This window comes from Sminthopsis crassicaudata, chromosome 1 (assembly GCF_048593235.1).
Source record: "Sminthopsis crassicaudata isolate SCR6 chromosome 1, ASM4859323v1, whole genome shotgun sequence".
Classification (NCBI taxonomy): Eukaryota; Metazoa; Chordata; class Mammalia; order Dasyuromorphia; family Dasyuridae; genus Sminthopsis; species Sminthopsis crassicaudata.
This window is the reverse complement of record NC_133617.1, coordinates 573,610,170-573,634,405: the sequence shown is the minus strand read 5'-3', so window position 1 is coordinate 573,634,405 and position 24,236 is coordinate 573,610,170. Positions and strand designations below refer to the sequence as shown.

At 36.1% G+C, this 24,236-nt stretch overlaps 1 protein-coding gene and 1 long non-coding RNA gene across 9 annotated transcripts in view; one reads left to right on the top strand and one right to left on the bottom strand.

Annotated features, from left to right (window-relative positions):
• ATG10 (autophagy related 10) overlaps positions 1-24,236 on the top strand; it is a 330,517-nt gene that overhangs the window by 292,922 nt on the left and 13,359 nt on the right. The gene's annotated exons all lie outside the window — the stretch shown is intronic.
• On the bottom strand, positions 15,018-23,351 carry LOC141550986 (uncharacterized). The gene is made up of 3 exons (XR_012484759.1): positions 22,636-23,351; positions 18,065-18,252; positions 15,018-15,362 (listed from the first exon to the last, which is right to left on the bottom strand). It is a non-coding gene; the product is annotated as an uncharacterized LOC141550986 (long non-coding RNA).

Sequence of the window (24,236 nt, the reverse complement as noted above, 5' to 3'; positions counted from 1 at the left end):
CTCAGACTCCAATCTCACTTTGCCTTCTGGTATGTGTATTTGACTAACACTTTAGGTTTGTGCTACACACCTTTATTTTTATAGACCCTTACTTTGTTCTTTTAGTTACTTTAGATTGCTCTGCTGATTCCTCTTTTCATAATAGATCAGCCTGCCATTCAGCTTAATGCATCTGAAATATCTTCCCCTCCTAACAAGTGCAAAGCAGATGCTGCTTTAAAAGGTGAGGTACCAGTATGACATCTCTTAGCAATGCTGTCTTTAGGATTTAGTTTGCTTTTACATTAAAAGAGACCTATCCTTGAGAGCTGTCAAGCAAGGGTTCAGTTGTTCATTCACTTCTACTTTTGAAACAAGGAGTAATTGAATAGTCAGATTTAAAACAAACCTAGAAACACTGAATCTGGAAATTTTCCTGGCAGATTTTAAGTTTCCATTGTCTGTTACAATCTTTGAAACCATTGTCGAGTCAATCCTGCTACTTCTACCTCCCACCCAAACAAATAGCATAGATTTTACAAATAAAAGGACACTTGGCACAATATCAAGAAGGAAAATAAGATTATGGCCAAGCCCGCTACTGGGCAGCACTTCTCAGCATGCGCCATGTTAAGGATCCCTGGCAGACAGACAGATTGGTCTCCATATACCTTTATTCCTATTCCATGTAGTAGGAGATGTGTTTGAGAGAATTTCTAAGATCTGCATAGAAATACGACTTCTGATGGCACTCTGGCGGGCTCTGGTGGTGGAAGGGCTGTATGTGTTGCCAGTAAAGACAACAGCTGTGCTTGACACCATTTAAGTATAAATGAAAAAAGCAAACATTTGAACCAATCCACAGAAATTCTCTAGTGAGAACAGAGGCCTGTATTAACTTCCTTTTGTAACTCAAAAATGCCATTATGTTCTCTGTCTATATCATATTTCCTATCAAGGTCCACAAGGAGAGAAAACAAAGTTCATCCCTTCATATTCTATTTTTCCCCTTGCTTTGTGGAACTTACTCATCCCTGTATATAGGAATGGTAGCATAGATGTACTGGTTTTTCTCTCTCTCTTCACTAAAATAGCATGTGTCTGAAGTGATCTCCATAGAATGCCTGCCATCTAGGGGAGGGGGTGGAGGGAAGGAGGGGAAAATTTCGGAACAGAAGGGAGTACAAGGGATAATGTTATTAAAAAAACAAAAACAAAAACAAAACCCTATGCATATGTACTGTCAAAAAATGTTATAATTATAAAATTAATTTTAAAAAAAAGTTATCTCCATAACCCTTAATCAGACAACAATCAACAAGTTTTTATTAAATATCTATTATGTTCCAGACACTGTGCTAGGCATTATGTATACAAAGACAAAGATGAAACAGGTCCTACATTTGAGGTACTTACTTGCATGAGACCAGGTGGGAAGACAAAACAATTACATCAATAAATATATGCAAAATAAGTAAGGCATTTTTTGAAGGGGGAGGTCCTAGCAGCAGGAGGGAAGAAAGATTAGAAAAGGCTTCATAATAGAAGGTGGTGCTTGAACTGAGCTTTGAGTGGAACTAAGGATTCTTTTTTATAACATTTTATTTTTCCCCCTAATTACATATTAAAATATATTTTAATATTTAAAAAAATTATGAGTTCTAAATCCTAGCCCTCCTTCCCTTCTCCCCTCCCTGAGAGGATTATCAATCTGATATAGCATATATATATATATATATGTAATCATGTAAAACATTTCCATATTAGTCATTTTGTACCAGAAGATTTGAACAAAAAGAAAAAGAATGAAAAAAAGAAAGTGAAAAATAGCATACTTCAGTTTGTATTTAGACGCAGTGGTCCTCAAACTTTTTAAATAGGGGGCCAGTTCACTGTCCCTCAGACTGTTGGAGGGCTGGACTATAGTAAAAACAAAAACTCACACTCTATCTCCGCCCCTTAGCCCATTTGCCATAGCCTGGTGGGCCGCATAAACATCCTCATCAGGCTGCATCTGGTCCACGGGCAGTAGTTTGAGAACCCCCTATTTAGAGAATAGCAGTTCTTTCTCTAGAGGCAGATAGTATGCTTCATCATTAGTCCCTTGTCTTAAATCATTGTATTGCTGAGAAATATGTCATGGAACAATATTGCTGTTACTATGTACAATGTCCTCTTGCTTCTGTTCACATCACTATGCACTAGTTCACATAAGTCTTTCCAGGTTTTTCTTAAATTATCCTACTTGTCATTTCTTATATTACAATAATATTCTATTGCTATCATATACCACAGCTTGTTTAGTCATTCCCCAATTGATGGATTTTCTTTGTTTCTAATTTTTAATCATCACACAAAAAAAAGTTGCTATAAATATTTTGGTACAAATAGATCTTCCTCCCTTTTCTGCATGTCTTTTGGGTGTAGACCTTGTAATGGTATTGCTGGATTAAAAGATATACACAGTTTTGTAGCCCTTTAACATACTTCCAAACTGCTCTCTGGGGTGATTGGATCAGGACTTAAAGATTCTAAAAAGTATAAGTGATGAGGGAATATGCAAAAGAATGTAGAACAGGTGCAAATTGTCATGTGGGAAGAATAGCAAGAAGGCTAGTCTAGCTGGACCATTGGACACATAAAAGAAAGAATATAAGTTTGAAAAGATACATAGGAGCCAGGTTGTAAGGTCAGGTTTAAATGGCAAGCAGAAGGGTTTATATTTGAACCAAGAGATAATTTGATCCATATTGAGGAAGGGAATAACATGAGTAAGCCTGTACTTTAAGCACATTATTTAGATAGCAGCCTTGTTGTAGATGGACAAAAGAGGGAAACAGTTGGAGGCAGGAATGCTCCATTGGAGGCCATTGCAGCAGTATTTAAGGCTGGAAGTGATGAAGGCCTGAACTAGGGTGGTGACTATATTACTGGAGACAAGGGGGCACATGTGAGAAGTGTTATGGAGAGAGAATCCCAAGATTTGGGAACTGATTGGATATGTGAGGGTGAGAGTGAGGCACTGAGGATGTCTCTGGATTATTTGAAGAATGATGGTGTCCCTGACAGAAAGAGGAAAGTTAGAATTTAGAGAGAGTAGAGGGAGAAAGATGATGAGGTCTCTTTTGGACATGTTGTTTTAGAAGACTTTGAGAGGTATAGGTGGAATGTTAAGTTGCTGTTGCAGAATATGAATATTTGTATATCCTTTTAGGAGAAGAAGAGATCCCCTTCAGGATCTTGGCCTAGGCTGAACCCTGGAATACAACATATCATGATGATCAAACATGGATAGAGAGTCTATGGGGGATGCCAGAAAGAGTGATCAGACAGGTAGAAGGAGTACCATGATCAAGGGAAAAGGTCAGTAGTAACAAAGCTGAAGAGATGGCAAGATGAGGATTGAGAAAGAACCACTGGATTTAGCAGTAAAGAAATTATTGTCGACTTTAGGGAGAGTGGTTTGAATTGAGTGATAGGGGACAGAAATGAGATAGAAATTGAGAAGTAAGGGGGACTTGAGAAAAAAGAAGTAATAAATAGACAATTTTTCCTCAGGCTGTGAAGGGTGATAGCCTGAGGAAGATGTTAGGACAGATAAAGGGTTTTGTTTTATTTTTCTTAAATAAACGAGAGATCTAGTCCTCCTCTGCATGCTTCTAAGCATCAGGGAAGACCTACTGGATTTAGAGGAATAAAAATACAGAGGGGCCAGGAGTGATCAAAGGAACAAGTTCCTGGAAGAGATAGAAAAGAATGGGACCAAGGACATAAGTAGAAGGGTTAAAGGCGTTAATAACTTTAAAATTGGTATCATAATTTTGTGTATTCAATTGTTACCAGAAACAGAAATGGGACATATGCCACATGAGAGCCATTTTCACATTACATTTTGTAAAATATATGAGGAGTTTTTATTTCTTGGTAGAGCATATATAACCATTGATACAAACATTATCCATCAATGAGTTCAATCTTCCCTAAAGTATTAGCATTCTTGGTAAACTTATTACAGAAACATTTTAATACTTTATTAAAAGGCCTACAGTATTAGAGTTGCTACAACCTGACACAGCGTTATACAATTAGTATTATAATGTAAGTTCTATTATGATGATATATAACTTGTATCATCATAATAAAAGTTCCTAGGGAGGAACAAACCTATAATAACACTACTTCTATAAGGGTGATTTCTTAGTAATGAAGCTTCTTTTATAGCAACTTCATTATTAGGAAATGATTTTAGTAATAGAAATGCAAATAAAGAGTTAGAACAGAGCATTTTGCATGTTAAGTGCAGTCAGTACTGACCTTCTACCATGCATTGCATCTAATCATTATATACTTACTAAGAATCTTCTAGTTCAGCTTATTGCCATTTTCTTTCCTTTTTATACTTTAGCCTTACTAGGTGACTAAACCCAGAATAACTTTATTTTTTAAAAATTTTTTTATTAATTTTATAATTATAACATTTTTGACAGTACATATGCATAGGTAATTTTTTTTTTTTTTACAACATTCTCCCTTGTACTCCCTTCTGTTCTGAATTTTCCCCTCCTTCCCTCCACCCCCTCCCCTAGATGGCAGGCATTCCCATATATATTAAATATGTTATAGTATATCCTAGGTACAATATATATGTGCAGAACCAAATTTTGTTGTTGTTGTTGTTGCAAATGAAGAATTAGATTCAGAAGGTCAGAATGACTTAAAAAAAATAAAGCTTGGCTATATATTTCATTTTTAGAAATATTTTATTTTTTCCCAATTTCATATAAAAGCAATGTTTTAACATTTTTTTGTTTGTTTTTTAATTAAATGCTAAGTTCCAAATTCTCTCCCTTCCTCCCTCCCTGAATGGTAAGCATTTTTATATAGTTTAATGCAATCATGTAAAACTTATTTCCATATTAAACATTTTGTGAAAGAAAACACAGACAAAAAAAAGCCCACAAAAAATAAAGCAAAAAAATAGTATGCTTCGATCTGCATTCACTTCTTTCTCTGAAGGGACAGCATTTTTCATCATGAATCCTTTAGAATTATCTTGAATCATTATATTGCTGACAATATTTTAAAGACATCAGAATGTTTTATTTTCCAAAAGCAATGAAGAATTATTATATGGAATCATATATGCATAAAAAACCAACAACTTTGGATTTGAACTCAAGTGAGTCAAAGTACCTCCATTTAAATCTTGCTTCCTCCTTTGATGTCTTGGATAAGTCGGTCCACTCAAATCCATTGGGGTTGAGTTTCTCTTCTGTAAACTGAGTGGATTAGTTGACCTTCAAGGTCCCTTCCACCTCTATATCTATGATTCTGTGACCTTTCTGTTATATAGAATTTCTTGAAAGACTACAGATATAAGTTTCTCTGATTATTAATATTAAACATAGCACAAAATGAGAGTATGTTTACTTATCAAAGAGAGTCCTAAGCCCCTGCGCCTCCCCAAGAGACCCTTAAAGCTATTCCCAGATTCAAAGCACATTATAGATCAATATCAAATCAAAACCCAAAGCCCATGATTCCTTCCCACCCCTAAAGTGTGTTTTACTTTTATAGAGAACACAGTTCAAAGCAAAAGACTTTTCATCCAATAGTGGGCAAAAGGTGAAGTAGATCTTTGTGTCCCTACATTACCACCCCACCAGGAGGGATTCACCCAGAAAATATGTGTGGCTAGGAGAAATCTGTGAAGGGACAGACATGGCAAGAACACTTACAGTCAGAGCACGTATTTCCTGTTTCCAGGACTGAAGAGCCATCAGTGTCCTTTGCTGATGTCATTGGTGAGCTTCTGGCTGAAGGAAGTAGGGAGCCTGTGTTCCCTTAGTCACTTGTCATTCTGCTCTCTGCTGGGCGTCTGGACAGCTGCTCTCTGGTACCAACAGCTGTTCTTTAATTGTGACTTCTAATGGAAACAGCGTGGTGAAATGGAAAAAACTCCCACTGACTTTCAAGTGAGAGAATGAAGCTTCAATTTCTACCTCTTCTTGAGTTTCCTTATCTTAAAGGAAGATGGCCTCTAAAGTCCCTTCCAGCTGAAAATCCAAGATCCAGGAAATCTTTGCTGCTGGAATGACTCTCTACCAGACCTATCACTTATAGAGAGGGACTAGTGCCTGCAGTCATTTCAGTTGTGTCTGACTCTTTATGGTCCCATCTGGGATTATCTTGGCAATAATACCAGAGTAGTTTGCAATTTCCTTCTCTAGCTCATTTTACAGTTGAGGAAACTGAGGCAGAGTGAAGTGACTTGCCCAAGGTCACACACCTAGTAAGTATCTAAGCTGAATTTGAATTCTGGTTGTCCTGTCTCCAGACCCAGTAGTCTATCCACTGAACTATATCTAGCTGCCTACCTGGCACATTTTAAGCATTAATAAATGCTTTCTGACCTCTACTACTTTGGAACTCTGTAAGGGAGTCAGACAAGCCATTTTGCAAGCCTTGAAACTCCACATCATCATCACTCTCTGTCTCTCTGAACAATCACAAACTCCAAAAACTTACTTAAGAAAAGAGCTTGGGTCAGAACATTTCATTTCTCACCTGGTTGCACTCCTTTTGGACTTCACCATGTCCCTTAGTCCATATATTTCTCACCATCCCTCTCCCAGCTTTTCATCTTCCTTTTGTGTATTGTCTTCCCTCAGTTAGATTGTAAACTCCTTGAGGACTAAGGACTATTTTTCTATTTTCCATATTTTTAACTCCAGTGCTTATCCCTGCCAGGCACAAAGCAGGTTCATAATAGATGTTTATTGACTGACTGACTTTAACTAGACCTAGCTTGTTAGCTCATTAAGTAAACCTTTAGGCATTTTTAAGCCTATCCTTCTAAAGCAAAAATAAGAAAACCAAGAGTCTCCAGTCAAATCCTGACAATTGCCTGTTTTTGAACTTGTGAGCTAAGAATGGCTTTTGCATTTTAAAATAGTTTTATTGTATTTAAAATTGTAAAAATTATTCTCATCTTGTAGGGCTGTACAAAAACAGATTAAATTTGACACTCAAGCTATGAGATCAAGACATTGCTGACCTCTGGAGAGTCTGTCTTTCCAACTGCTGAGTCCCTCAGTCTAAATCTTTTCTGAGTTATAATCAGATAATTTATTTTCCTTATCATCATTCCCTCCTCCCAGCTAATAATTCTGAGAGTCTTCTCTTAGCCAAACAGCAAAGACCCTTCTCCAGTATTTCTTGAAGTTTGTCCAAATCATATTCATTGTTTTCGTGATACTATCTATCCATCTTATCCTCTGCCATCCCCTTTTCCTTTTGCCTTCAATCTTTCCCAACATCAGGATCTTTTCCAATTAATGTAGCCAAAAAAAATTAATCTTCACTTTCAGTGAATTACCTGAATTAATTTCTTCAAGACTGATTTGCCCAATTGATCATGTTTGTCCAAGTGAATTTGTCCAAGTGACTGTCAAAGGTCTTCTCCAGTGCCACAATTTAAAAACATTGATTCTGCAGCACTCCACATTTCTTATAGTCCAAATCTCATTGCCATATATTGCTACAAGAAAAACTATAGCTTTGACTTTTGTTGCCAACATGGTGACTCTTTAGTATGCTCTCTATGTAAATCCAGGGGCAGGATTTAGGCTGGGTGAAGAGCAAAAGAGCTGATTACCTTTGCCCTTTTTTACGCCAAATAATAAAAATGTGGCTCTTCTGTCAATTTGCCATTATCGTGGAGGATGCCCAGCAATAAATCCAAATTAAAGAGGGATTCTCTATAGCATCCAAGTACTCCAGATTGTAAATGTTGTTTTACTGATTATGGCAAGCTCTAGAACATTGTACAAATTAACACTCAAAAGATTCAGCCTAACTCTACATATAGGAAAAAAATCAAGTAGATAAAAAAATTCCAATTGTTCACTTGAAGGGATCTGGTGAATTCATCTGTCAGTTTGTATATATTGAACAGCTATTGAAATTAGACAATGAATTGGACTCTAAATTTAGGAAGATAAAGGTACCTTTGTGGAATTGGATGGTGATTTCATTATCCCAAGATTTCCCATAAATCAAAGATCTCTCTTTTTTTTTTTAAACATAAACATTCATTGTTATATTCTTTATATATGTTATATAATGTCATAGGCTAAAGAATTCAAGTTACAAATCATCCAAATGGCAATGAGAAACACATGGTGTGTGTGAGCATAACATAAGCAACATATCAGAGAATTATAAGAGTATTATGTCTTTAGAGCTAAAAGAAGTCCGGAACTCTCATTTCATAAATAAAGAAACCAAGCCTAATATCACAAAGACAAAGGCAGGATTAAGAACCACATCCTCTGATTGCAAATATAATACTTTTCCTACTGTACCATTTTTTCCCCCTATACATGGATAACAGTTGTGATACATGGAAAGTATCTATTTCAGTGAAATAATAGATTCATCACAGTGCTGAAGAAGAGGAGGTATTACATAACTTTCCCCTCTTATTTTTAATAGCCTTTATATTTTGATATTGCATTTTTCTAAGCATTTGAAACTCAGATTGTTTTTGTTGTGGTTAGGAAATATAGCAGAATGAGATCAAAGGAATCTGATGTCTGTTATCTTTCCACAAAACAGAAAGGATTATTGGGTAAAATAAAATGTAACTATCCAGAAATTATGAGTGCTACAGAATTCATTAGTAATAATACCCATGATAACTTTGCTTTCATTCAGGATCTTATTTTGCTATGAATTGTAGGACATTTTGTATCAAAATGCTTTTTTCTGTAGCATAAATGGAAAGAGGCTGAAATTGTACCGATGGAGATTATGTGGCAGTGGAAATAGAAGTTATTATTACTTTTAGAGGAATTTCACTTAGTACAGGAAAAATTAAAAGTACTGATATGACAGCTAAGTGATATGACGGGTAAAAGCACTGACTTTGGAGTTGGTGAGCCCAGAGTTCAAACATCTTAGGGATGTTTACTGGCAGTATGACTATGGGCAAGTCATTTAACTTCTCTTAGCCTCAGTTCCATTATCTGTAAAGTACCTTCCTTACAGAGTTGATGTGAGGATTAAATGAGATAACGTATATTTTTATTACTGTTTAGTTGTTTTCAGGTATATGCTAAAACATATTAATTCAGGCTCTTTATGACCCCATGTAGGGGTTTGTTGGCAGAGATATTGGAATTAATAGCTGTTTCCTACTCCAGCTCATTTTACAGATGATGAAAATGAGGCAAACAAGATGAAAATGTCTGAGGCCATATTTGAACTCAGGATGATTTTTCCTCCCCCCAGGTCCAAAGCTCTTTGCATTATGACTCCACCCAGCTACCTTAAACAATCATGTTTTGCAAACTTTAAAGGTCTATATAAATGCTAGGTATTGTTATTAGTCAGTAATCAGTAAACCTTTATTAAGTTCCCTCTATGTGCTAGAGAAAACTAGGGAAAAACAAGGAGAGATTGAGATGGAGAAACAGACACAGACAGACAGACAGAGACAGAGAGAGAAGGAGAGTGACAGAGGAAAAGAGAGAAGGAGAGAGAAAGAAAAGTTCCTGCACTCAAGGAATTTACAATCTACTGGGGGGAAAGATACACAAAAGGAAGCTGGGGAAAGCTTGCAGTGCATGCAGCTCTTGGAAATTGAGGATAACTGCAAAATTCTGAGCTTTCTACAAAGGGAGACTTTGGGAGGAGTTTATTACTTGGCTTTCCAGTCAGAGGATAGAGGTACTAAAGTATAGTGAGGCAGTTAATATCATAAAAAGAATGACATTCCAGAAAAACTATTGGCTACTTACCAAAAACAACATAAAACATGTGTGGCAAACATAGCAAAAGCTATATTAGAGGAGTTATTTATTTCCTAAGGTAGAATTTATGCCAAATTTTATTTTCTTGGATAACCTTCTATATAAATGTAAGCACTATTTTGTGCCATACTTTAAATTGCAGAAATTGGTTTTCCTCCTCCTTCTAATTGCACTGGTTCTGTTTAGCATATAGCATGGCACCTGTTTCTTTGCCAAAGCAAAGCATAATCAGTCCTCAAAATTTATGGATTCCATATTTGTGAATGTGCCTTCTTGCTAAAGTTTGTTTGTAACCCCAAAGTCAATGCTTGGGACACTTGTCATTTGGAATCATATGTACAAGGGTAAAAATAAAAATTTAGTTGCCATATTGGCCATGTTCCCTGCTGAGGTCAAACAATGTAGCATTGTGCATTCTTGTTTCACCTCTTATTCTGTAAACAAGTATTCTATTTAGTGCTACATTTTCCTAATTTTTGTGCTTTTTGTTGTTGATTTTACTGTTTAAAAGGTCTCCCAAGCGTAAAGCCAAAGGGCTGTGTGAAGAAGACCATGATGTGTCTTCAGAGAAAATACTTTATATTAGATAAGCTTTGTTCAGCATGAGCTATGGTGCTGATTGACATGAGTTCAGTGTTAATAAATCAGCAATACAGGACAGCTAGGTGGCGCAGTGGATAGAACACCAGTCCTGAAGTCAGAAGGATCGGAATTCAAATTTGACCTCAGACACATAACACTTTCTAGCTGTGTGACCCTGGGCACGTCACTTAGCCCCAGTTGCCTCAGCAAAAAAACATAATCAATCAATCAATCAATCAATCAGCAATACAATAATTCTAGAAAAAGGAAGAGAAAATTCACTAATCTGTACTCTGGAAAATGCTAAAGTAAATACTGTGACAAGAGGCTTAAAGGAATCTAACCCCTAAAAGTAATGATTTGGTAACTTACTAATTTAGTGTTTGCAGTGACTTTAAAGAACATGACCATCACTTATAAGAATAAGAATCACTTATAGTTTGTTATAGTAATGCCCCATGCTACTATGACTGTGTTGATACCCTGATAAGAATGGTGTCATGACCTATGCCAACTTTTGAAGCTCAACTCTGCTTCTGGTTATCAGAAGAATCAATTCCTAGGCTAGAGGTCCTCAGCCTGTGGTATATCTATTAAGCATAGCTAGGATCAAAGTTCCCTCCTATCCACTTACACGCACATACACACACAAACACCCACACACCCACACCCACACATAATAGTCTACTCACCACCATTTCTAAGAACCATTATCTGCAACTGAACACTGCCACCTATAAAGTTAATATATTTTTCCTTACTCATGAATTGTGGTGTCTCAGAAAAATAAAAATTTAGTCATCTGGATATATTTGTGAAGACATATACATATAGCCTAAATATAATGCCAGAAGAACAGAAGTTGCAACATTGACCCTTTATTTTTGAAAACTTCTTGTCCTCTCTCATAGCAAATTCCAAAAAATTATTCTATGGATATCCTATGTCTATAAGAACACCTAAAAGATGTATATTATTCTTTCAGTATAACACCCTGAATGTATATTATTCTCTCAGTATAACACAGTTCAGTAGGGAGAATGATCTACAATATCAGCAACTCAGGCTAAAGCATATTGGTTATATACAAGTCTTTGCCCAAATATAACAGAAGCAATTTCATAAAAAAAAAATTTGGAGTTTTATGCTTACGAAATCGTCATTCACCCTCACGTGCAGGCATTTATGTATGAGAAGAGAAGAATTGGATAGGAGAGATGAAAGATAGGAATGGCAAGCTTTGGCTACTGATAATATGTGGAGTGAGGAGAAGGAAGAGTTGAAGGTAATAGTGAAATTATGAACCTGGGTGACTGGAAGAATGGTGGTGTCTTTGATAGAAATAGGGACATTTTGAATTGAAGAAAGTTGGAAGCTGTGAGACATGAAAAATACATAAGAAAGAATGATCATAATAATGCTCAAAAGACTAACCCTAAAACCAAAGGACAATAGATTTTAAAATCCAACATTCTAATTTTATATACACAAAGAGGTAGTAATAAGTTCTGTTTTAGATATAGCAAATTTGAGATGATTTGGCTTAGCAGGCTCTTACACCTTGTTGTCTTTAAACAACTTGTTTTGTGAGGTGATACTGTATGTAATCTTCTGATCCTCCAAATATGTATGGTACCTTTTTTGGTCTTTTACTGTGATAATCGCTTTGTTTCAGTTAAACTGGTAATAGAGGCAATGCCTTTGCTTTTACTCATTTTCCATTTTTTTCAGAGTCAAGAACTTGTATATAGTTTGGGATGGAACTGCTATAATTATATGCAGTGTTTTCTCCCCCTTAACCTATTGATTTTTACCTTTGTTGTAATCAATCAGTGAATGGACTGCATATAAACAACCAACTTTGAAATGATTTCCATATTATATACTAGCTGTTTTTTACCCTGGGAGGTGGGGTAGTACAGAAAAAGCACTGGATTTGGAATTAAATATCATTGGTTTGGATCTTCCTCTAAGAATCTCTATAATCTTGAACAAGTTGGTTGACCTTTCATAGACTCAGTGTTTGTGTATATAAAATGAGAATATTGGATTAGATGTTCCAGCTTTAAATCTATGGTCCTTTGGTCTTAGAGTCAGTCCTTTGGGGCCTTGTTATGGTGTCATTCTTTTTGATGTGTGTTTCATGTCCCCTAGCTTTCAACTTTCTTCAATTCAAAAGAGATTTATTGAATTCTACTAGTGTCAGTCAAAAAACATTTATTAAGCAAATACTATGTGTTAGGCACTGTTCCAGGTAATGTGGATACAAAGACAGAAGTGGAAGTCTTAACTTTAAAGAGCTTATGTTTTGCTTGGGGAAAAAAAAAACAGTGTATAAACAAACATATATGTCAAAAAATGTATTTAGATCAGATCTGTGCTTTTTTTCTTAATGTTCAAATGGGAGTAATGTGAGATAAATTTTTGAAATTCTTGAAGGAAGTATTCATGATATACAAGCATGATTCCTTTGAATAATCTATAATTCTGTACCTCTATTTTCTCTGCTATGCCACAGTTACTATGGAAACAAGTAGGAAATGCACAGGACTAAGAGTTGATTTAAATTTTTCATCTGTTTAACACATTGCCATTACGTCGTGTAATCTTGATAACAAGCTTCTCCACGCTTAACTAGCTTGGTCCTTGTACCTTGAGCTATCGGCTAGATAATGGTCTCCAAAATGGGAGGTGTGGTGGCCTGATGAACTGTGGTCTGACCCAAAGAAGTGTGTGATGAGCCATTCTGAGGGTTGGAAGACAGGTCTCATCCCACTCTTGCTGCTGTAACTATTAATGGTCTTGTCTCCAATACCACCTGTTCTTATTTCCCTACCTACCTCCTTATTTGACACACCAGAACTTGGTGCCTGCCTTCATCCCTGCTCCCAGATCAGAGTCTATCAGCATTAGAAATTTCTGTAAACAAGAACTGCTGAAGTCTATCCTCTTTGCTGTGGTATATGACTACATGTAGTAATGATACCAGGTAGCCCCAACAAAACAGTTATTTTTGCCTCGCTAAAAATACCCTAAGTAACCCAGATGGTGATTACAGAACTTCAGAATTTGAGAGTTGGAAGAAAGCAATCTGTACATGGAAAAAAATCACTACTTTAACATATCTAACAAGTGTTCATCAGACCTCTGAGGATTGAGAGCTGATCTCTCCTGACATATACTTTGGGACCTAAACTTTCTAATGATTAGAAAATTCCCCTTGATATCAAGCACACATTTATCTCTCCGCAATTTCTACCCATTGTTCTTGGATGTGCCTTATGGGATCAAACAGAATAAGTTGATTTTCTTCAAGAGGCAGCCCTTCAGACACCTGAAAACAATTCTTCTGTCTCCCCCAGAGTCTTCTCTTCTCCATACTAAATATGCCAAGTCCCTTTAGCCCACAATCATAGGATACAGACTCAAATTTCTTTTATTTTTTTTTATTATATATATATATATATATATATTTTATAATATTATCCCTTGTATTCATTTTTCCAAATTACCCCCCCTCCCTCTATTCCCTCCCCCCGACGACAGGCAATACCATACATTTTACATGTGTTACAATATAGTCTAGGTACAATACTTGTGTGCGAATATCATTTTCTTGTTGCACAATAAACATTAGAATCCGAAGGTACATGCAACTTGGGCAGACAGATATTAGTGCTAACAATTTTCATTCCCCTCCCAGTGTTTCTTCTCTGGGTGTAGCTACCTCTGTCCATCATTGATCAACTGGAAGTGAGTTGGATCTTCTTTATGTTGAAGATTTCCACTTCCATCAGAATACATCCTCATACAGTATTGTTGTTGAAGTGTACAGTGATCTTCTGGTTCTGCTCATTTCACTCAGCATCAGTTGATTTAAGTCTCTCCAGGCCTCTCTATATTCCTCCTGCTGGTCATTTCTTACCGAGCAATAATATTCCATAACCTTCATATACCACAATTTACCCAACCATTCTCCAACTGATGGACATCCATTCATCTTCCAGTTTCTAGCTACAACAAAAAAAGCTGCCACAAACATTTTGGCACATATATGTCTCTTTCCACTCTTTAGTATTTCTTTGGGATATAAGCCCAGTAGTAGCGCTGCTGGGTCAAAGGGTATGCACAGTTTGATAACTTTTTGGGCATAATTCCAGATTGCTCTCCAGAATGGCTGGATTCTTTCACAACTCCACCAGCAATGTATTAGTGTCCCAATTTCCCCACATCCCCTCCAACATTTGTCATTATTTGTTCCTGTCATCTTAGCCAATCTGACAGGTGTGTAGTGGTATCTCAGAGTGGTCTTAATTTGCATTTCTCTGATCAGTAGTGATTTGGAACACTCTTTCATGTGAGTGGATATAGTTTCAATTTCTTCCTCTGAGAATTGTCTGTTCATATCCTTTGACCATTTATCAATTGGAGAATGGTTCGGTTTCTTATAAATTATGGTCAGTTCTCTATATATTTTGGAAATGAGACCTTTGTCAGAACCTTTGTTTCTAAAAATATTTTCCCAATTTGTTACTTCCCTTCTAATCTTGTTTGCATTAGTATTATTTGTACAGAAACTTTTTAGTTTGATGTAATCAAAATCTTCTATTTTGTGATCAATAATGATCTCTAGTTCTCCTCTGGTCATAAATTCCTTCCTCCTCCACAAGTCTGAGAGGTAGATTATCCTCTGTTCCTCTAATCTATTTATTATCTCCCTCAGACTCAAATTTCTTAACCATCTTGGACACCCTCTTTTAGGTGTCCTTTAGCTTATTTCATTAGCTTCCAGTCTGGAAGTTTGAATTTCTAGGTTAGCAGAAGAAAAGAAAAGTTAGCCAGTCCTGAATATCAATATTCAGATCTCTCACATCTTATTGGTCATATCATAAGGCTTTTTCTTGTCTTGGCTGTTGCAAATCTGATTCTGGTAAGGAGATGAGAACAATAAAAAGTCCCTTTTAAGTCTTCCTGAATCAGTGTCATCTAGAGATCAGAAGGAAATTATAATTCACACAGAGAAGAATACAAGACATGGACATAGATTACAAAAATAAGTTAATGACAATGAAAAATGAGAGTAGACAGAACAAGACAACTACTAATTATTATTTTTTGTTGTTGAAATTATTTTTTTATTTTATTAATTTTATAATTATACATTTTTGACAGTATATATGCATGAGTAATTTTTTTATAATATTATCCCTTGTATTCATTTTTTCCAGATTTTCCCCTCCCTCCCTCTACTCCCTCCCCTAGATGACAGGCAATCTCATACATTTTACATGTGTTACAGTATAACCTAGATATAATATATGTGTGTAAATCCAATTTTCTTGTTGCACGTTAAGTATTGTATAAGTAACCTGAGTAGATAGACAATAGTGCTAATATTTTACATTCAATTCCCAGTGTTCCTTCTCTGGGTGTAGGACAACTACTAATTATTAAACTCAACAAACACTTTTTGAGTTCCATTATGCAAAGGACTGTGATGATTATTGGGAATACAAAACTAAAAATAAAAAAGAATCCCTTTCCTTCCCCTGGAGGTTCTTAGAGAAACTTACTAATGAGAGAAAATGCTTCAGGAATGGAGGGAGAAGGCAGCTGAAATATGGTAGCAAAGTCCTGAGCATGAATTAGAATGATAGCTCTACTAATGAAGAGAAGGAGATGGATGTAGGAGATGTGGTGGTAGAGCAATAAGATTTGGCAACTGATTGGAGATGGAGAGTGAAGAATTTAGGACAATTTTGTGAACTTGAATGGCTGAAAGAATGATGATACCATAAGCAGAAATAAAGAAACTTGGTGCAGGAATTTTCAGAGGAAAGTTAAGTCTGTTTTGGCCATATTGAGATTGGGTTGCTTAGATCCACTTCAAAATGAGAAAAATTGTTGAGACAGATAGGAAAAAAAGCAAGGGCAATATCTTGGAATGGTAGAGGAATTTGGGAAATGAAATAATGAAATGAATGAAAATATCCATGATGAGAGGATAGTGAATGGTATCCCAAATGCAAAAAAAAAAAAAAAAAAAGAATGAGTGCTTATAAAAGACCAGCAAATAAAAGATCATTAGCAACTTTGGAGAGGAGTTTCCATGTAGTAAGTCTAGAAGGCAAGATATTTGAGAAGAAAAATACATTTGGAACATTCATACCAAGAAACGTAGTAAAGAGTCAATCAGGCAATTTTCATGAGCCTTTGAGAGCTCAAGCTGAAGTTAGATAATAACATGAGTTAACATAATATGACTTCCTCCAACGGCATGCAGATAGGAACAGAGAAGGAAGATGGGAGAGGTCATCAAGAGTTTGGGTTTAGCCAGGCAGAGAACAAAGGACTGAGGGATTCAGTGGTGTAGAAGCTAATGTATAGTTGAGCAGCTTATCATTAAAGTCAAAACTACTGCAAGAGGAAATTGATGCCTTAGCAGTACTTATGAACTAGAGAAGAATGGAAGAATGAAATGATTAGAAGACGTGGTAAAGAATAATATAATTTGGAGTAATAAGACAGAAGGAGATGTAGAAAGATAGGATCATGAAATGAGAATCTGTTGCTATTCCCCACGGAGGTTTAATCAACATAAAGTATTTCCGCCATAAATAGATTTGTAAAAGTCTAGAAACTGCATCATTCAGCAAACTTTTGTCCTGCTTGCAAAGTGGAAGGATGTGGCCAGCCAAGGATAATACTAGTTTAGACTGAAAACTCATGTAAAACCTTAAAGAGAAAAAAAGTAGAAGAATATGAACAGTATTGCCTCACAAAATACTGAGAAATAGTAGAAAGATATGTGAATTTGCAGAAAATGAGAGACTCAGTTATGTGAAATCATCCCAAAAGCACCTAAGGATGGACAAAAAAGATGAAGAATTGAAAAAATACCAAAATTTCTATTTAAATTTTTTTCATCAATTACAATAGAACTATGACATTTGAACTTTTAACATTATGGTCCCTAATAGCATAAGAAGTCCAAATGATGCATAAAAAAGTGTAAATATATCAATAAAGAAAACAAACACAGAAAAAGAAGCTAGACTAAACCAAAAATATTCAGAGAAGTGTATATTGAAGGTGCCACATTTGTAGGCATTGAAAAATTGATTTTCAAAATAGCTGAGAGAAGAAGATACTAAGTAAGCAGGAAAAAATTCCTATGCTTATTACTCCTTTAGGAAAAGGATAAATAAATAGATCGACAAATTTCTTTTTTCTATTAAATCTTTATAATGGTATGCATGAGTGTCAAGGGTATCTTAATGATAGGGAGGGAAGAAAGGAACAGGCAGGCGTAACTGAACACTATTCAATAGTAGACAGTATCTTAAGAGAAATACTATTGTTTGAAAGAAAACGAATCCAAGATCCTACTATATTTTTTTATTGTTGAATCAAGAAAATTATGTGTGTAGAGCAGAATATAATCCTAAAGGTTCTCCTGCCACAAAATGCCTCGCATGCATTTTTTAAGATCAAAAGATGATTTCTTAATAAATACAACATTAGAGGTCACTTAGTTCAGTTATCTTTTGATTATTACTATCTGGTCATCCATAAAACAGAGATATATGCTTACTGAGGTGAATGCCCCTGTCTTAGAGGATGTCCAGTACAGATTACAAATGGAAGAGGGATTTTCTGTAGATTATGATGTAAGTGTGTGCACTTACTTCATGTACATCTGTCTGTAGATAATATTGTGCTGATTGCATCAGACCCTGGAACACTTCAGAGCCTCTTACACGACATTCACAACTGCTTAAAAGAATTCAGACTTATGTTGCAGACCATGACTTACTCATTCTGGTCCTGTGGTTCATGTTCCAAACTGGAATGAAATGAGAGACCTATAGAACATCTAGAAGTTAACAAAGGAAGTTTACTTAGCCATAATAAGGAAAGGACATTCAGCAAAGATACAGCATTGATTTAATTAGATGTACCTCTCAATCTCTGCATTTGCCATAACACAGTCCGGAGGGAGGAACTCCTGACTCCTTCCAAGTTATCTATCTTTTGTATGTAAACCACCAGGAATCTGTATCAATTATTTGTAGCTTCCTGTCCTGGATAAGTCAAATCTTTTTTTTTTTGGGGGGGGGGGGCAGGGCACTAGGCAATTGGAGTTAAGCGAATTGCTCAGTCATACACTTATGTTAAGTGTCTGAGGCCACATTTGAACTCATATTCTCCCACTTCCAGTGCTCTTATTAATTGCATCATCTAGCTGCCTGGTTTCAGAATCTTTTAAGGAAATGTCCAGCCCTGCCTAATGGGATAGATATTGTTCCTATGATACCTTACTATATATGTTGGGAGAAAAAAATAATAATCTGGACAATTGTTAGTTAGCTAACAATGGTTAGCACTTATCCATTGATATGTGTATCTTGGGCAGGCACAATAGAAAGAATATGACCTGGGTCCAGAACCAAATAAGAAGAAAAATGTTAATTGGATTGCATTTGAGAAATTGTGCAGAGCTATAAAGTCATTACTGTAAGCCAATCCCTAAAATCTAGGACTATTTTTTAACAGCAGTATTCCTTCAGTGTTGCTATGTGGTTGCAAATTAGGGATAACCTGTAGCCTCCAAAAAATCAAAATTGCCTGTCATTGAAAGTGAGAGACATACAGTAGTAGACATAAGGAAAACAGTGTATCAGTGGTGATTTGTGTTCAAGATTAGGACATGAAAGAAATCATCCAAGAAATATGTGATCAGAAGGGGATGTATCTTACTCATGTCCTGAGAGCCTGGGGATATGGTATAATGTTAAGACTTAGAGTAGTGGCATGTAACATTAAATAGACACTCTATGTAGGGTTTGTAGGAAGATATGAGTAAGACATCATCGATGGTCATTGCTATATACTCTGACAAAAAGTCCTCTTACCTTAGAGTTTGTGGATCCATTGAGATTTAGGAGTATGTTGAAATAATGTTGACACTGTTTATCTTTGTTCTTCCTACCTTAGCAACTAGCACAGAGAGTGGCACATAGTAGTTACTTATGGTTAAATGAATATCACATATAATGAAAGTATATTTATACATAAAGTATTATATGTTTCTTTCAGATAACTTTTGGTAGATATTTTCCCTCTGATAATGGAATTGGAATTTGAAATTTGAAAAATATATGTTGGGAGTGAGGATTAGAAGGAATCTTTTATAAGTCATATTTTTCATTTCTGAAAGGCTAATAATAGACAGCATTATTTGGTTTGTATACCCCTTAGGAACTTTTTAAATGAAGTCTTATGTCCCTAAATAAATTTACAAAAGAAAAGCATTTTTAATTTAAAGAATTGATAAGAAGAGCTGAGTCAATAAAAACATCTTTTGTTTTCCCCAAAGAAGTTGGGCAAAGGGCAGAGAGACAAAATACAGTGTAAGTAGGATGCATAGAGTTAAAAACTCCTCTAATTGTAGGAGTTAGAATCTGTATGTAGTTATCTAAAGAAATTAAATTGATAAATTTTAGGAGGATGACTAGCCCTTTGTAATTATATGGTAGAATCATCTGTCTGTTTTTGATACCAAGAAAATTCTGTTCTGTACCACTCAAGACAGTAATTATAGTAATAGACTTTTAATTTCTTCAGTGTTACACAGAATATATTCCTGTGTGACAGTTACCAGACATTAATTTCTGGTTACCAATAAATTGGGTTGTATTTTTTGTTTGTAAATTTGTTCTTGAAAATCCCTATAGGACTCTTGGATTTTCCAGGAGCTGATTCACCAGGATATCTACTCCCAAGTAATATCACTTGTCAAAGTATATATATCTTAGAAATAGACTTAACTGGCAATAAAATTGTCAGCAAGTGTAATGTGGTGGCAGCAGAAATGAATTAAGACTTGGAAGCCATAGGCTCCTGGTTTGTTTTGCTTAAAGATAAAAATATAATAAGATTAGTTCTTAGAAGTTTGAGCCTAAAGGTCTTGTACTTAACCTTAACAGGTTTAGTATAGACAGAGAAAGAATGTAGAAGTTCTGTTCAAGAGAAGTTTCCTTATGTGAAGTCATTTAAGTTAAGATTTTAGGCATGCCCTTTAACAGTATTTTTAAAAGATAGTGGCAGATGTATATCTAAAAGGATAATTCAGATAAATCATAATATCACCTATTTCTGTTTTTATTCTACATTAACATTTCTAATTATTCACATATGTAGAGAACCAATTTTGTTGACTCTGTACTCCTTGCTGTTCCTTGAAGAAGATACTCCATCTCTCATTCTGAGCTTTTTCACTGGCTGTCTTCTGTTCCTAGGGTGCTCTTCCTCTTCATCTGCATCCTAGCAACACTGGATTCCTTCAAGTCTTAATTAAATCCCAACTTCTACAAAAAGCCCTTTCTCATCTCCCTTAATTCTAATGTCTTCCTTTTGTTGATTATCTCCAATTTGGCCTGTATTTTGTACATAGTTTGTTTGCATGTTGTCTCCTCCATTAAAATGTGAGCTCCCTGAGACAATGGATTGTCTTTTGCATTTCTTTTTATCCCCATTGTATAGCATGGTGCCTGAAATGTAGTAGGCATTTATTAAATATTTACTGAACTAATTATAAAGGTTTGATGGATTTCTTTTTAATTGAATCAGATTTAATATGCTAGCTCAGATAGTGTCTCTTAAGATTTGGGTTACAGGAGACAGAATTCATAGTAATTGAAGAGATTGATGAATTGGAAAGCCAGAGTGTCAGCATGAATATTTAAGTCATCAGTGATGAGGACAGGAGTTGAGACAGAGTGGGAGACTGAGATCCAGGTGTTAAAGTCAGTTAAAGAAGGAGGAATCATGAAGAATAATCTTAATGGTACTGTACTAAGCTTTTAAAAAATATTTATTGATTGATCTCAATCACTCCTAGAGCCAGCTTTAGCCATTCCACCTAAGCACCTCATATACTCCTTCACCTCAACAGAAATGATTCTCAGTGTCCTAATTTCCCTTGTTACATTATTCCACCTTGAGTGATGTCTCTGGTTTTAAATCAGTGTCACTAGTATCACAAGATAAGTTTCTATAAATGCACTTAAAACCCCACTCTGGGATCTCTTTCCTGCCAGAGTAACCACCAGCTTTCATAGCTCCTGGGCTATCTGGACCCAGATAGCTCTCAAGGGAAAAGACCTCCCTCATCTAAATCTAATTAATTTGCATGTCATGGCATCACCTCCTGGATATCATGGTCCTCTTGGAGAAGGAAGAACAAACAACAACATCCATGATATCATCAAAGATCTGGACAAGATGATATAATTAGATAATGGTAGCTCACAATTTATACTGCATTAAGATTTACAAAGTGCTTTTTACATACATTATTTCATTTGGATAATCTTGAACTTCAGAGGAGAAGTCAACAGAAGAAAAGTATAGAATAGGCAGGAAGTCTGGAAGTAGAAATAGGAAATGAAAACTCCTCCTCCTGGATGGAGTGAGAGGAGGCCTGAAATTGAAAGGACTAAGCAATAGAGAGAGTAGCAAAGGCTGGAGAGGAAGAAGTGCCATGGGACAAAATACAAGGGGAGGACAGGGGGGAGAGGGACTGTGAATTGTAGAACTGAGCAGGTTAAGAATTAAAAAAGGTAGGAAAGGGCATTTTGCTTAGATAAGATTCTCAATTACAGGTATGAGAGGAGCAGAAGAGGAAATTGAAAAACAATCTAATGGGAGAGTTCCAAACAAGGAGAAACTCAAGTCAGTCCTAAGCTGTGTGTTTGCTGTGCTTTAGTTTCTTCCTTTGTGAATGGAGATAACAGTATTCCCTTCACAGAGTTATTTTGTTTTCTTCCTTTACATTTTTATTATTTATTTTTAACATTTTTTTTTCTTTTTAGATTTTAAGTTCTAAATTCTCTCCCTTTCTTCCTTTCTTCCCCCACTCACTGAAAAGGCAAGAAATTATATAAGTGTGTTTGTGTGTATGTGTGTGTGTATACATGTACAATCATGCAAATCATATTTTGATATTTAGTCATATTGCAAAAGTAAAAGGAAGAAAAGTAGAAAAATTATACTTTGTTTTGAGCTCAGAGTTCATCAATTCTACCTCTGGAGGTTGATAGTATTTTTCTGCTAGGGAACCTAGCAGCAAGAGTGCTAGGGAACAGAATAACAAGAGTCTGCAATTATCTTGAGACCCTTCATCCTGTACCTTGCCCACAATGCCCCATTTGCATAGGCAACGAGTCTATGCAAAGACAAGTCTTGTGTTACTTACCCTTGTGGTCTTTGGCTGGTTGGATCACAGTCAGCTTACTCTAGGGAATGGATATTGAGGCCTCGGGTGTGAGTTCTGCCTCACTGGCTAAAGATCCAGAGCACATCCTGTAAACACGCCAGGACAGGCATTGAGCATGCACCAAATCGAGATCACTTCCACCGTCTCAGGAGTTGGGTTCCTGGATACACAAGCTAAACACATACTTGTTGCTGGGGCACGTTGGCAAGGGGGATGAGAGGAGTAAAAATACAGGATAGCACAGGGAGAGAGAGAGAGAGGAAGCAGGGAAGCAAGGAAGCAGAAGAAGGGACAAGATGATGTAACCAATCAATAAAGCTTCTCTAACTGCATAAGTGGTGTCAGACTACTCTGTCATATCCAGAGATTTCCGAAGATCGTAGAGGCAATAATAATTGTAGGTAAGCGCTCAAGACACCAGCTGGTATCAGCAGGTCTGCACTAGCTGAGGACCCCAACATTTTTCATCATGAGTCCTTTGGAATTCTCTTGGTCAGAGAATTTATAGCTTTCACAGTTGATCATCATTACTGTTACTGTGTCCAATGAGCTCCTGGTTCTGCTCACTTCACTTTGCATCAGTTCATCTAAGTCTTCCCAGGATTTTGTGAAACTACTGCTTCATCATTTCTTATATCTTAATAGTTATTGTTGTTTAGTAGTTTTCAGTCATGTCCAACTCTTCACAACCTTTGGCAAAGGTATTGAAGTGGTTTGCCATTTTCTTCTGCAATTTATTTTACAGAGGGGGAAACTGAGGCAAAAAGGGTCAAGAGCAATCCCTAAGCCCATCATATTTAGACAATTGCAAGAGCCTACTGGTTGGTCAGCCTACCACAAGTCTCACCCCACTTCAGTCCATCTTTTATTCAGTCACCAAAGTGATTTTCCTAAAGTTGTAGTCCAATTGTGTCACCCCTCTAATTTACTAAACTCCATTGGCTCCCTTTCACCTCTAGGATTAAGTGCAAAATCCTCTTTTCACAATTTAAATCCCTTCATAACCTACATCCCCTCTTTCCTCACCTTTCCAGTTTTCTTATACCTTCTTCCCTCACACATGTTCTTTGTTCCAGTGTCATTGGCCATTTGGCTATTCCCTGAACAAAAAAATTTAACTCTTGGCTGAGGGCATTTTCTCTAATTGTTCTCCACATTCAGAATGTTTTCCCTTCTTCTCTTGGCTTTTCTGGATTCTTTCAAGTCTCAACTGAAATCCTGCCACAGGAAACTTTTTGCAGTCCCTCTTAATTTTAATGCCTTTCCTCTATGGATCATTTCCTGTTTGTCCAATATATAATATGTGTTGGCTTCTTTGTCTCTCCACTAGATTATGAACTTCTTGAAGGCAAGATTGTAGCTGGAGATTGGGGGTTGACTGCTAGCTTAACCACAAATTTGCCTTTCCAGTCTTAATTCAAACTACATGTCTTTATTAAAGTAAGCTTTTTAATTGCAAATTGCTACAAGTAGAAGGCTGAGATCCTAAGGCAATCTCACCTTGACAGACTGATTGATAGACACTTACTCTAAGCCAATAAAATGTCAGATTTAGTAATTATCTCATTCTCCCCCCTCCA